The following is a 15,687-nucleotide window of genomic DNA, read 5'->3' on the forward strand; positions in this document are numbered from 1 at the left end:
AACGCTTCACAGCTCACAGAATGAGAACTGAAAAGCAGTTAAATCAAACCAAAGGTTCAGACAGGGAGGGAATATTTCCCTGGAGCTTGAGTAGCTGGAAAGTGGTGGTGTCCAGGAATAGACAGGATTTTGTTTTACAGAGGTTGAAAGTTTTAAAACTGTTATATTCAGACAAATTATTTTCTTTAATTTTATTTGCTGTTCAAAAAACTTTCACAACATTTTAAAACCAAAATTTATCTTTAACACAAGGTTTGTAAATGTTAAATAAAATCCATCAAACCATCGCTCACTAAAACCTGTTGTGGAAGTGCAATCTCTTGGAGAATCCCTGCGCACTCCTTCCTTCCCGGGCTCCATGGCTATATACATACCTGGGAGATAGCAGCAGGAGGCCATTCGGCCTTTCAATCCTGCTCCACCATTCAATGGGAAACAGCTGACCATCCAGCTCAGTCTCCTGTTCCTGCTGTGTTCCAATCCCCTTTCATGACTCTACCTCAAGAACTATATCTAAGTCCTCCTTTGGTTTTACTGCCTTTTGTTCCAGTGACGTTGTGGTGTTACTGTGTGGGTGTAGGCAGGGGTAATGTGATGGTGCTGCCTCCTGGAGGATACACTCAGCATCCCTCATCATCCTGCAGTAACATCAACTGGGTTTCAGCAACTAGAGATAGAAACCATTTCCAGGATATGGGCATCACTGGCTCAGCCAGCATTTATTCCCCATCTCTAGTTACCCTTGAGAAGATGGTAGTGAGCTGCTGTCTTGTACCATTCACAGTCCATTTGGTGCAGAGAGACCGACAATGCTGGGAGGGAGAGTGTTGCAGGATTTTGGTGGAGTGATTCTCTATCTTTGGTTCTTCAAATGCTGGTTAACTTAATCACAATCTGCACATGACTTTGAGATTTCAGTCTGCAAATCTTCACCATCTAGCACCCTATATAAAGGAATATGTACAGATTAGAAATTCAGAACAGACAATTCTAGTTTCTCTGGAATATCTTTTACCCCTTTCTTCCCCCGAAGCTGTAACCCGCCAACCCACTTTCTCTCTCCCACCATTCTGACTCTGCTACCCCCTAATGTACACCCTCCCCATTCTCATGGAGTTACTGATAAACAGATCCATTCCACCACTTCCCGTCCCTGGTTAGACTACACCCTTTCTGGGTTCACTTCCTTTCCCTTCAGTTGCTGCAAGTCAATAATGTAACAGCAGAATGAAACAAAAGTAAACAGAAAGGGAGGTGGCAGATCCTAGACAGAAGAGGAACCTTCAGTCTGGGAGAATGGGTCAGATCCTTCCTTGTTTCCCATTGGTCGATGCCCAGTGTTATGACGAGTTGAGGATGGCCTTTGGCCCCACATGGGTGTAATGACACTTTGACCTCCTGCCCCCCAACCGATATGTTCGTCCTCAAAGTATACTTACCCAAAGCACATGTTCCAAAACCCGCTCACATTCTGCACATGTAGCGTGCAGGGTTTCCCCACACACGTGCGGTCCCTGCCACAGGTACTGTGGGAGTTGTAGCCCCCATGAAGTCACTGGAGCCTGTCTCTGGAATGTGAATGAAAAGTATAGGCTGGAGGATGTTGTGTATAGGATCCCCATTCAGACAGACAGGACCTGTGGGCTGTCACTGGGTTTTACTGAGACACCTGCTTCCACAACCTGATTTTCTGATGTAAGGAATATAGATTCAGCCAACTGGGGCGTGGGAAGTGAATAGGAGGAGCAGATTTTAAGCAGAGGTGGTTCAATGGTTAGCATTGCTGACTCTCAGCGTCAGGGACCTGGATTTGATTCCAGCCTTCGGTGACTGTGTGGAGTTTACACGTTCTCCCCGTGTCTGTGCGAGTTTCCTCTGGCTGCTCCAGTTTCATCCCACAGTCCAAAGATGTGCAGGTTAAGTGGATCGGCTATGCTACATTGCCCACAGTATCCATGCATGTGCAGGTTAAACTGTTAACCATGGGAAATACAGGGAATGGGTGAGTCTGAATGGGATGCTCATTAGAGTATTGGTGTGGACTCCATGGATGATTATCTCGATGTGTTGTGAATCTGTGGAATTCCCTATTCAAAATGCGGTGGATGCCAGGACAATGAGCAGATTTAATGAAGAGATACAGATGTTGAATTTGCAATGAGATGAAGGGTGAGAGAGAGCAGGTGGGAAACCCAGCTGAGACCGAGGTGAGCTCAATCATCACCGTATTAAATGGTGGGGCTGGTTCGAAGGGCTGCATTGCCTCTCCTGTGCCCAGTGCTCATCTTCTTACGGTAATAACTGGAAAGCTGCATCCAAAACTCACCACCTTCATCTTTTGGAAAAAGCAGGATAGTCAGGTGGATTAGCGTTCCAAACTTAGATAGTGAGGAAGCGTGTAGGAGATAATGATTTTGCAATTTTAAACTGAGGGGAGACAGTGATTTATGGTTTTAGACTGTGAGGACATTCACACCGTCCAGAATACTCTGTTGTGAATATCTATCCTGTACTTTAATACAAAGCCAAGGTCTTCGACAATGTAACACAAAACACCCAGGAAACATTGCCTCACCTCGTAATCTGATAAAAGACTTCTGATAAATCTGGTTGAACTTAGAACACAGCTGGAAAGCTGGAAGATTAAATCCAATCCAAGATCCAGTGCTTAAACAAAGGAGACTACAATAGGATGAGGCAGGAGTTGGCTAATGTAGACTGGAAGCAAAGACTTTACCGTGGGAAAGTTGACGGACAACGGGGGAATTTTTCGAAGTGCTCAGCAAAAGTATATATCAGTGAAAAGGAAGGACTGTAGGAAAAGGAGTAATCTGCCATGAGTGGCTCAGGAAATAAGGGAGTCTATCAAATTGAAATAGAAGGCATACAAATTGGCAAAGACCAAGGAGAAACTAGGAGATTAGAAAAACTTTAAAGATCAACAGAAAGCTAGATGGGATTGGGGGAGAAAAGTGATGAGTAGCTGTCCCCAGGGCCGGAATAGCAGTTTACACTGGTAAAGGGGAACCTATTGTGTGGGGAAATGTGGCCTCTCATTGTTGAAGCACTTAACTGTTACCATAGAGATAATCCTGATCATGTTACAAATCACAGCACACTCCAAAAGCTTGTACTTCCAAATAAACCTGTTGGACTATAACCTAGTGTTGTGTGATTTATAAGTTTGTCCACCCCATCCCAACACCAGCTCCTCCATATCTGAATCCTGATAGACAGCCCCACTGAAACTGAAGTGCTTGTCAGATACTTGAGGGAGCCACAGGGGGTATGTTTTAACGGCAAAGTGCGAAACTGAACTAGACTTTCTAACTGACCGTTGCCGTGGAGATAATACTGAGAGACAGAATCTATTCAAAGTCCCAAACCACAAAAGGTATAAGAATGGGAGCTTTACACCAGACAGGTGGGGCTTTACCTGTTGCTGCCTGGTGGTGTTCTGCATGTACACTATCCAGGTAACTGCCATGTCTCATCAATAAAGACTCTAAGAAGACCTCTCAGAGTTCTGTGCCTAGTTATTCCTATCCAGCAGGGTTCAGGAATATGAGTACACAGCAGTCAGTCTTCACAGTGGAGGATACTAAGAACATGCCAGTAATTGATAAGGAAACTGAGGAAGGTGAGGACCTAGAAACAACCATTATCATGAAAGAGTTAGAGCTGGGCAAGCTAATGGAGCTAAAGGTAGATAAGTCTCCTTGCCCTGATGGAATACATCCCAGGATACCAACAGTGTTAGTGGGAGAAATAGCATCCTGCAGCAGAGACAGGCCCTTTGGCCCAAACTGGCCCATGCCGACCAGAATGTCCATCCACACTAACCCCATTTCCCTGCACTTGGCCCATCTGCTTCTGACCCTTTGCTATCCATGTATTTGTCCAAATGTCTTTTACCTGTTGTTAATGTACCCGCCTCAACCACTTCCACTGGCAGCTCTGTCCATATACATACCACCCTTTGTGTAAAACAGGTGTCTCACAGCTTCCCTTTTATTCTTTCCCCTCTAACCTCCAACTGATGCCCTCCAGTCCTGGATTCCCTGGGGAAAAAGACTGAATGCATTCACCTTATCCATGCCCCTCATGGTCTTATACACTTCTAGAACAGTACCCACTCAGTTTCCTCTGCTCTAAACAAAACAATCCTCGCTTGTCCAACCTCTCCCTATAACTCAGACCCCTGAGCCCTGAGAACATCCTTTTTAAATTGTTCTGCACTTCTTACAGTTTAATAACTGAAACCTACACTGCATTCATCATATTTCCAGTGCTTCCCCACGGCACTGGAACCAACGTGACAACGCCAATGGATTACAATCCATGATCGAGAATGAACTCCTTTACAACAATCCAGTTTTCATAGTATTTCCCATGGTGCAGGTATCCTTGTGTCTTTCTGGTTGTATGGTTAATTAAAGACTTGTCCTTCTACAAAGAAAAGCTATGGCTTAATTGTTCCTGGAAACATGCCATGATTTTTCAGACTTTCAAAAACAAATGAACTCACTCTCCACAATCACCACCCTAACATGGACTTGGCTGTACCTCAGTATTTTTTTCCAGTCACACTGAGATTTGGAATATTCACCCACGGACAGAATACACACCTTTCCTTCCACATGAAAAGGCCAATGAATATTCAGATCGGCACGGATCAAGTAACTATCAGATCTGAACATGAAGTTCAATTTGAATTTCTCATCCACAAATCCACCCTTTCAGTACCCTACACCTGAGAACACAACTCACCATATTAATACAGGATGGATCTTTATAAGACAATTATAGTATTAAATTGTAGTTTCATCTTTTCCAAAGTTTTAACTTTCAGTCTAACAATTTCTTTCATCTGTGAACTGAAATCCAAACCAATCCCTCACTCCTTCCCTCCACACCCAGTTCTCACACTCTCTCTCCTCTCTTTGAATTCAGTTTCCTAGCTCTTGTCTGCGGACGAAGAACCAAATCAATGAGTCTGATTCTGAGTCCACCAGGGTGGGGTGGGGGGGGGGGGGGGGGCGTTGTTGGTGAATCCTCTGACGACAACCACCCTGCATACACTGCTTCCTGCACACTCTGGCCGAAACCCGTCTTACTGAAATGAACCAAATTGGGACTCTAATTGCAGGCCCATCCTGGTCACTTTCCATAAAAACCCTGAATCTTCACAAAAGAGTTCTGATAACTTTCTGCAAAACGCTGCACCACTGATAGTCTGATCACAGTGTCGGGGGGGGGGGGGGGGGGGGGGGGGAAGGGGCCATTCCCCTGGGTCCTGCTCCCAGAGGGAGGAAGCTGCCAAGTCCATACTGACCCTCCAAACAGTAACTTACGCAGACCCATTCCCCTACCCTATATTTACCCCTGACTAATGTAACTAATACTATAGGCAATTTAGAATGGCCAATTCACCTGTCCTGCACATCTTTGGATTGGGGGAGGAAACCCGCTCAGACACGGGGAGAATGTACAAACTGCACACAGACAGTTGCCAGAGGCTGGAATCGAAACCGAGTACCTGATGCTGTGAGGCAGCAGGGCTAACCTTCCCGTCTTCTTCTCTATAGACGGGAAGGAGTGGGGCTGGAGAACTGGGGTAATGTGATTGCAAACAATGAATGAATGTGGAGGACACTGGGGGATGGACAGGTCAGTGAGGGACACGAGCAATGCAGCAGCAGAACGGGATCCTGGACAAACTGAGCAATGGGAGAGTCTGACAGGAGAGAAATTACAGGAAGGTTCTGTTTAGAGGCTGAGGCAGGGACAGCTGGGAGACAGTATGGCCTGGTGGCTTGGGCGGGTTTTCTAATCATCCTCTTCAAAGATGCTGTTCCTCAACTCTGAGCCCGATCCTCCTGGTCCAGAGGTAAAGACACTGCCACCATTTCCTGGTGGGCAAGGGATACGGGGACTACCGTTCAAAAGGAACTCAACTGTGTTGGTAACATTAACAAGACTCAATACATAGTCACTGACAAAATGCTGGTGTACTTGAACTTCATCCCGAATATTAACACCTATAACTGGGCAACGCAGACCCCGATGTACAGAGTTAAATCCTGGATATTAATAACAGTTTTGTGCATGGGAAATCATGTCTCATGAATCTGACTCAGGTTTTTTGAAGAAGTAACAAAGAGGATTGATGAGGGCAGAGCATGGACATGATCTACATGGACTTCAGTCAGGCGTTTGACAAGGTTCCTCATGGGAGACTGGTCAGCAAGGTTAGATCGTATGGAGTACAGAACTGGCCCGAAGGTAGAAGGCAGAGGGTGCTTTTCAGGCTGGAGGCCTGTGACCAGTGGAGTGTCACAAGGATCGGTGCTGGATCCATTACGTTTCGCCATTTACATACATGATTTGGATGTGAACATAAGAGGTATTGTAAATAAGTGTGCGGATGATACCAAAATGGGAGGTGTGGTAGACAGGGAAAAAGATTACCTCAGAGTACAAGAGGATCTGGATCAGATGGGTAATGGGCTGAGGAGTTCAGTTTAGAAAAATGCGAGCTGCTGCATTTTGGAAAAACAAACTTTTGCAGGACTTACAGTTTACAGTAAGTTCCAGGGTAGTGCTGCTAAACAAAGAGTCCTTGGAGTGCAGGTTCATAGTTCCTTAAAAGTAGAGCAGCAAGTAGATAGAATAGTGAAGGTGGCAGTTGGTCTGCTTGCCTTTATTGGTCAGAGCATTGAGTATAGGGGTTGGGAGGGCATATTGCGGCTGTACAGGACATTGATTCGGCAACTTTTGTAATATTCCATGCAATTCTGGTCTCCTTCCTATCAGATGGATGTTCTCAAACTTGAAAGGGGTCAGAAAAGAATTGTAGGATGTTGCCAGGGCTGGATAGGCTGTTTTCCCTGGAGCATCAGAGGCTGAACGGTGAGTGGAAAGAATTTTTTAAAATCAGGCCGGGCATGGATAGGGTAAATAGACAAGATATTTTCCCTGCGGAGGGGGGAGTACAGAACTAGGGGAATGGGAGGGGAGGGTAGACAGAGAGGGGGTGGATCGAGAGGGTTGGGACAGAAATGGGTGGGGGCAGAGAGGGGGGATAGAGAGGGGAGGCACAGAAATGGATGAGGGCAGAAAGCGGGATTAGAGGGGAGGGGAACAGACGGGGGCTACAGAGGGGGCGACCGACGGTTGGGGGGGGGGGAGACGGAGGGGGAAAAGAGATGTGCGATCGACAGGGGGGCGACTGACAGAGGGGGGGAAAGACCAACAGTTTGTGGGACAGACCAACAGGGGAGTGCGCGCGACAAAAGGACTGACCGCCGGGGGTGGGGGAGGGGAAACCAGACAGAGTGTGGGGAGACGGGGGGGAACAGAGAGGGGGAAGATGCAGAGTTATTTTATTGATCTACAACTCAACCCTGTTCCTGTTTTCTCCTCCTCGCATTAATTCCCTCTGAAGGGCTCAGAACAACTGCATAGTTCCTGGAAAGTGGGGTTTCAGGGAGATCAGGTGCTGAATGCGGCATTTGGGACACTGACCTTTAATGGAATGCGCTGGTCAATAAATGGACTCTGGTTCGACTCCACTGTCTGTGTGGTGTTTGCACATTCTCCCTGTGTGTCTGGGTGGGCTTCCTCTTGGTGTTCTTAATTTCCTCCCACAAATCCAAAGACGTGCAGGTTAGCTGGATTAGCTTTGGGTAATGATAGGTTACAGAGTTAGGGTGGAATGCTGTTCCGATGGTTGGTATGGTCTCATGGGGCGAAAGGCCTGCTTCCACACTGTGGGGATTCTGTCACTGAGTACAGGGGTTAGGAGGTCACGTTGTGGCTGAGTAGAGCATTGGTCAGGCCAGTGTTAGAATACTGCATTCAATTGTAGTCTCCCTCATTTCAGAAAGATGTTACCAGAATAGGACTCAACTTCTCAAAGAAAAGTTCCTGGGAAGTGTTGACAAACAAACAGACCGTGCAGTGTGGGTTGATAGTTCCTTGAAAGTGGGGTTGAAGGTAGACAGGTCGGTGAAGGTGGTGTGCGGTATGCTAGCTGTTATTGGGCAGTGCAGTGAGGATAGGAGTTGGGAGATCATGTTTCGGTTGTACAGTTTATTGGCTCGGCCACTTTTGGAATCCCGAGACTGCTTTCAATTCCAGTCTCCCTGTTACAGAAAAGATGTTGGGAAACTTGCACGAGTTCAGAAAAGTTTACTAGGATGTTGCCAGTATTGGAACATTTGAACCATAGGGAGAGGCTGAATAGGCTGAGGCTATTTCTCTGCAGCACTGGACACTTTAGGTGGCTTTATCGAACTGTATAAAATTATAAGGAGCAATGATAGGGTGACTAGTCATGGTTTCTTTTTTCCCAGGGTAGTGGAGACCAAACAAATGTGAATCTTTTTCCCAAGGTGGAAATGACAAATCCTAAGGAGAGATGGCAAGTTTAAATGATATGAAAACCGAACCAACTGAAGATGCTGTAAACCAGGAAGAGAAACAGAATTTTCTGGAAAAGCTCAGCAGGTCTAGCAGGAGGTGTGAAAAGAAATTAGAGTTAATGTATCTGAGGAAGGATGACCAGACCCGAAACTTTAACTGATTTTTCTTCACAGATGCTGCATGACCTGCTGAGCATTTCAACATCAGTGCAAGTTTAAAGGGAGTGGTTTGGAGTATATACCTGAGAGGAACTTTATGAAGTTTATAAATTGAAGTGAGACCACATCTGGGATTAATGACAGAAGTTTTGGTCCCTTTATTTAAGGAAATACATCATTTCATCAGAGGCATTTCACAGAAACCTGACTGGGATGAACCCTGGTTCGCAGGGATTATCTTTTAAGAAAAGGCTGAAGTAGTTGGGACTCCACCCACTGGATTTGGGAAGAATGAGAGGTGATCTCATTGTAACATGTAGAATTCTTAAGGAATTTGACAGGTTAAATACCGAGAGGATGTTTCCCATCATGAGGGAGTCTGGAAGCAGATTTTGGGTCAGTCACGGAATCACGGATTCTGTTTTAGATTCGTCAAGTTTAAGGCAACACCAACACGGGTCAGGGGTTTCAGTAGCAATGGAGCTGGGGTGAGGTGGAGACAAGCAACATTTTAGAGATTGGAATTCCTGGTGTTTGTGATTGTGTAGATATCTGATCAGAAGGTCAACTTGGGGTTACAGATATGACAGCAATATTGTGAAGAGTATGGTTCTATCTCAGATAGTTCCCAGGGAGAGGAAGGGGGTTAGCAGTAAGGGAAAGGAATTTGTAATAGCAACTGAAGGCAATGAGTTTAACCACTACAATGTTTCATTGGGGGAAACTGCAGCCAATCGCGTAGTGGGAGTGTGATGAGCAGTTTGATAACTGAGTAATGGAGAGGGATGATGGGGAGGGAGAGCTGGGCATTGTCAGTGTACATGTGAAACCTAACACGGTGCTTTTGGACGATGTCACCTCCTGGCAGTATGTAGGTGAGAAACAGGAGGGACCAAGGAGAGATCCTGGAGGGACACCAAATACAAGGAATTCAGAAAGAAAAGGGAGAGTGGAGATGGAGGAGGTGTTTGCAACAACGGTGAGGTCAAATATTAGTTTGTAGCAGAATGGGAGAGAAGGACATAACCAGAAAAGAGAGACAGATAGAACAAGGAACAATATCTGTGACTTAGTGAGGGGGAGTGGTGAGGAGGAGGCGCAGCCTAACACCAAAAACACTATTTCTACATTAGTGACGTCACCCAACTCCACCCTAGTCTCAGCTCATTTACTGAAACACTCGTCCATCCCTGTGTTATCTCCAGACTTCGTTATCAAACACACTCTTTGCCAACCTCCCACATTCAACTTACATGCAATCTCAAGAGTATCTAAAACCCTACTGTCCAAGTGCTCACTTGTACCAAAATTTGTTGATCCATCAACAAGCAACAATTTAAAATTCTCACCCTTGATGAAATTCCTGGCTGTGAACATCCCTGTCTCCCTGCACCACACAACCTGTGAGACCCCGACAACTCATTTTCTTTCAGATTCCCAACGATATGTTTATTCATTGCTTCACCTGTCTGGCTGTTTCTACTGTTGCCAAGGCAACACTGTCTGGAATTCCCACCCTAACCCTCTCAGACCTGCTTTCCTCCTTTAAGGTATTCCTGAAAACCTGTTTATTTGGCAGTTCTTTTGATCACCTGACCTAATCTGTGGCTTTATGTCAGAAGCTCTCAATAGTATTTCTGTGGAATTATAAACTTAAAAAAAAAACAAACTGTTGTTGATTTGCACATACATTGTCAACTCTTCACTGTCGCTGAGTGAATAATCTATAACAGCTCTTACCCAACCACATTGTGGGAGCACCTTCACCACATGAATTGCAGCTGTACAGGAAGTCAAACATCACCCTCTCCACAGGCAATGGGGCTTTGGCACTGATCACTGGGATCTGTGGAGGGAGAAACAGTTGATATTTCAGGGAGTGTAAAATGCATTATAGGGAGGGAAAATGGGGCAGCATTTGGGATTTTCAAATTGTGTTTTACAATGTGCACTACGTTCTGTAAAACCTCTCATTCCATACCGTGAAAATTTCCTTCTCTTTCTGGTCAATACGTCTTTCCTTTCCCCTGCCCTGCACCTTCACACATTTCCAATGTCTTGGTCACAACACACTGTGCTGTCCGTGAAGTTTACCACGTGGTTGAGTATTGTCCCGCCCCTCATTCACTCCGATTGGTTGAAGCAACAACTAGCACCTCTAGCCCCCGTTCCCCCATTAACATCAATAATCCGAGGCCCATTGTGGGCTGGAGCATGCTCAGTGCTTCCTGCTTTTGCTGCTGTTCATCAGGTATAAGAGAGAGAGGGCTCATCCCTGTTTCTCCTGATGTCAGACAATAACAACAACTACCTGCATTGTATGGAGCCTTTCACATTGACAAATCTCCTAAAATGCTTCACGGATGATGGAAACGTTGATTAAAGAGAACGATTTTTAGATACATCTTTAAGGTGGACAGAGGGGGTTAGGGAGGATATTCCAAAGGTTTGTGTCCTCGGCAGCTCCAATTGTGGAGTGATATAGGTGGGCAACAGCTTACAATGGAGACAGTTAGGGGCTAACCATAGGTTAAGAACCCCATGTCGAAGCCCCCTACCCCACACACCAGACCTTGTCCTCACAGCCTGTCATTACACACTACCTATGGTTAGCCCCTAACTGTCTCCATTAACAGCTAGTCACCCTCCCCCAGCCACATTGTTATCCACTCCTTTATCCAACCGTTCTTCTCACTCTATTCCCACCTTCCTTTACTCCTTATATCCTCCCCCCACACTATCTTCTGCAAATAAACTGACTTTTTTTCCTCAGTAACATCTGTTCTGTGGAAGGGACACCGGATCTTAAACTTTAACTCTGATTTCTCTTCACAGATGCTGCCAGACCTGCTGAGATTTTCCAGACCCTCCTGGTTGTTGTTCTGTTTTACATCTTCCGCAGTTCTTTTGGTTTTAATTTACCGGGAGTTTGTAATTCAGGTCCTACAGCCTCTGTCCCAGTCTCTGCTGTCTCTCCCACCCCCACCCAGTGACACTGCACCTGCACAGCTCATGGACAGGTGTCGGCTTGCTGGCCACACCCCTGATTCACTCCCATTGGCTGCAGGGGAACACAGACTCTCCTCCTATTGGTCTGGAGCTGCCGTCAATCAGCCGGGCACCATTGTCATGAGAGTGGTTGGCTCCTCCCTCTCTCTGCCCTGGGATGAGCTTCATCATTCACAGTGAATAGAGCAGTATCACAGAACACAGGGGCTGGGGGCTATTCAGCCCATTGGGGCTGTACTCTCTCTCTCTGGAGATGCTGCAAATCTGTCCCAAGTCCCCTCCCATGAGCCCATAGCCTCCCAAATCTTTCCTTAAAAAGTAAAATTCCAAGTCTGTTTCAGAATACCTGCTGAATCTGTGTCGTTCAGACTGTTCCAGATGCTCAGAACTTACTGAGTAAAATAGCGTTCACATTTTCACCTTGTATTATTTGCCAATTACTTGAAAATAGTTACTAAAAATTGTGACAGTGTTAACAATTCCTCTCTCTCTCTGTAAATTCAAGACCTTGCAACCAAATCTGCACAAGATCGAAATCACTGCTTCACCTTCTCAGCTCCAAGGATAATTATCTGTGCTTCAGCTAGCTCTGCACAAAAGAGAGGAATGCATCTTAATTATCAACATCAAAGAAACAGACCTTCGGTCCAATTCGTCCGTGCCAACAAGGAATCCTAAACTAATGGATTCCCATTTACCATCTATTGGCCTGTATCCATCAAATCCCTTCCTATTCATGTATCCAATTGGAAGCCTTTTAAATGTTGTGATTTTATCAGCCTCCACTACTTCATCTGGTAGCCCCTCCCATACACACACCACACTCAGCTTGAAAACGTTGCCACTTAGATCCCTTTTAAATCTTTGCCCTCTCAACTTAAACCCATGTGCTCTAGTTTTGGACCCACCTAACCTGAGGAAATAGGACGCCAGCTGCTCACCTTATCCACGCCCCTCGTGATTTTATAAATCTCCATGGAGACACCTCTCAGTCTTTGACTCCCTGAGAAAATAGCCCCAGCCTATTCAGTCCTCCCTGTCGCCAAATCCTCCAATCCTGGCAACGTTTTTGTAAATCTTGTCCAAACCTTTTCAAGTTTCACAACATCCTTCCCAGAACAGGGAAATTCAAACTGAAAACAGAATTCCAGAAGTGGCTTAACCAACATCCTGTCCAGCCACAATATGACATCCCAGTTTCTGTATTCAATGCATTGACCAATAACGGAGAGCGTTAATGGAGTCCCATTTGCCAGCGGTTCACCCTTATCCCTCTAAAACCTCCCTCTTCATGTACCAATCAGATGCCTGATTCCAAGAACAGGAGATTGGAACTGAAAACAGAATTCCAGAAGGGCCTTAATCAGTGCCCTGTCCAGCCACAATATGACATCACAACAGCTGCATTCAATGCATTGACCAATAACGGGGAGCGTACCAAATGCTGCATTCACTACCCCGCCTCCCTGTGACTCTATTTTCAAGGAACTATGAACCTGCACTCCAAGGTCCCTTTGTTCAGCAACGCCCCTCAGGACTTTACCATTAAGTGTATAAGTCCTGCTCTGATTTGCCTTTTCAAAATACAACAGCTCACATTTATCTAAATTGAACTCCGTCTGCCATTCTTTGCTCCAATGGCCCATCTGATCAAGATCCTGTTGTATTCTGAGCTAACCTTCTTCACTGTCCATGACACTCCAATTTTGGTGTCTTCTGTAAACCTACTGACCATACCTCATATATTCACATCCAAGTCATTTATTTAAGGGCCCAATATCCATCCTTGCAGCACATTACTGCTCACAGGCCTCCGGTCCGCAAAGCAACCCTCCATCATCCTCTGTCTCCTACTTTCAAGGCAGTTTTGTAATGGCTTGCTCTCCCTGCATTCCATGTGATCTAACCCTGCTAACCAGTCTGCTTTGTGGAACCTTGTTGAATGTCCATATCAACAGCATTCACCGCCTGGCTTATTCAATTTTTTCGTCACTTCAAAATACTCACTCAAGTTAGTGAGACCCAATTGTGCATGTACAAAGCCACATTGACTCTACCTGATCATTTCTGTCCCGCTGCGCCTTCCTTGTTCGGTCCACACCCTCCCACCAACCCACGCTCCACACCCTTGACCCTCCCTTACCACCACGGGAGATGTAAAACATGCGGCCACACCTCCCTCTGACCTCTGTCCAAGACCCCAAAATGATCTTTTCACATCAGGCAGAGATTTGCCTGCACATCCCAAAACCTCATCTTCTGAATATGGGAAATTTAACATGGTTCATCCAACTAACCTACACATCTTTGGACTGTGGGAGCAAACTGGAACACCCGAAGGAAATCCTCACAGACACTGGGGAGAATGTGTCAACTCCAACACAGACAGTTGCCCGAGGCTGGAATCAAACCCAGGTCCCTGGTGCTGAGGAAGCAGCACAAACCACTGAGCCACAATACTGTGGGATCTTTGATGCTGATGAGCTGCCCCACTGATACCTCAGTCACTCACCCTGCCTCATTTCCTAAGAGGCAGTGATGATGGAGTGAAATTAGACAGTTAATTCAGAGACCCAGATAACGTTCTGGGGACAAGGGTTTGAATCCCATCACGGCAGATTTTGGAACGTGAATTCAATAAATATCTGGAAAAAATAATCTAGTGATGACAGGAATCCATTGTCAATTGTTGGAAAAACCAATGTGGCTCACTCATGACCTTTAGGGAAGGAAAATGCCATCCTTACCTGGTCTGGTCTGCATGGGACTCCAGACCTATAGCAACGCAGTTGACTCTTAACTGCCCTCTGGGTAAACGCAGCAATAAATGCTGGCCGAGCCAGTGACAGCCTCATCCTGTGAATGAATAAAGAAAACAGGTCAGGTTTTGTTCCTTCTCTCGTAGGTACATCCTACAAACTCAATCAGAAACGTTCTCGTACACACTGAACAAATACCTTTCCATCCAAGCCCTTAACACTACAGCACTCTGAGGCTATGTTGGTAAAGTTAAAACCACTTATCATTGCATACATATTATTCTTACAGATATCTGAGGTCTCCTGGTAAAATTGTGTCTCAATTCCCTGCTGACTATTGGGAGAGGGTCTATAACACAATCCCAGTAAGATGGTCATCCCTTTCTTATTTCTCAGTACCACCAAATAACTTGCCTGGATGTACTCCCAGGAATATCCTCCCGAAGCCCAGCCATAATGTTATCTTAATCAAAAACACCTCTCCCACTGCGCTGTTGGTCCCTTTCTATCCTTACTATAGCATCTATACCCTGGAACATTAATCTGCTAGTCCTATCCATCCCTGAGTGATGCCTCTGTAATTGCTGTAATATCCCAGTCACATGTTCAAAACCATACCCTGAGCTCATCTGCCTTCCCCGTCAGGTCTCTTGCATTGAAATAAATGCAGTGCAACTGCTCCGTCGCACCTCATTCTGTGACTTGCTCTTGCCTGCCTTGACAGTCTGACCGGTGAACAGTACCAGCCTCAGACTCACCTCTTTTCTCACTATCTCTTTAGGTTTACCCCGACTCCCTCACTGGTTTAATGCCTCCAGTGGCACTAGCAAATCTCCCTGCTCATCAGGACCCCATGCTTTCCCCTTCCTATGCCATTGGTACCAATGTACAATGTCCTCCCACTGGTTATTCTCCCTTTTGAGAATATTCTGCTCCCTCTGTGAGACACTGGCACCAGGGCAGCACCACCCCATTCTGATGTCTCACTGTCAGCTGCAGAAATGGCAGACTGTGCCCCTGACTAGAGAGTCCCCTATCACCATCGATCGTGTGGAACTGGATATACCTCACAATTATGTTAGAAGCCAGTCTCAGTACCAGTAACTTGGCTGTCAGTGCTGCATTCCCCTGAAAGTCTATTACCACCTACATTTTTCAAAACCGTGTACTTGTCTGAGATGGGGATAGCCAGTGGAGACTCCTGCAGTACCTACTACCCCTCCTAGCTTTCCTGGAGGTAACCCATCTACCTGACTGTATCTGCAAATCTTGCAATCCTGAGACGGCCACATATCACACCCCCGGCTCCTGTTAACTCCTCACTGCCTTTAATC

General features: G+C 45.9%; 1 long non-coding RNA gene across 1 annotated transcript; it reads right to left on the minus strand.

Annotated features, from left to right (window-relative positions):
- Positions 1-201: 201 nt before the first annotated feature.
- On the minus strand, positions 202-10,389 carry LOC132811913 (uncharacterized). Its single transcript, XR_009643399.1, has 3 exons — positions 10,326-10,389; positions 1,440-1,568; positions 202-944 (listed from the first exon to the last, which is right to left on the minus strand). It is a non-coding gene; the product is annotated as an uncharacterized LOC132811913 (long non-coding RNA).
- Positions 10,390-15,687: the final 5,298 nt, after the last annotated feature.

Source organism: Hemiscyllium ocellatum, unplaced genomic scaffold (genome assembly GCF_020745735.1).
Source record: "Hemiscyllium ocellatum isolate sHemOce1 unplaced genomic scaffold, sHemOce1.pat.X.cur. scaffold_243_pat_ctg1, whole genome shotgun sequence".
NCBI classification, from domain to species: Eukaryota; Metazoa; Chordata; class Chondrichthyes; order Orectolobiformes; family Hemiscylliidae; genus Hemiscyllium; species Hemiscyllium ocellatum.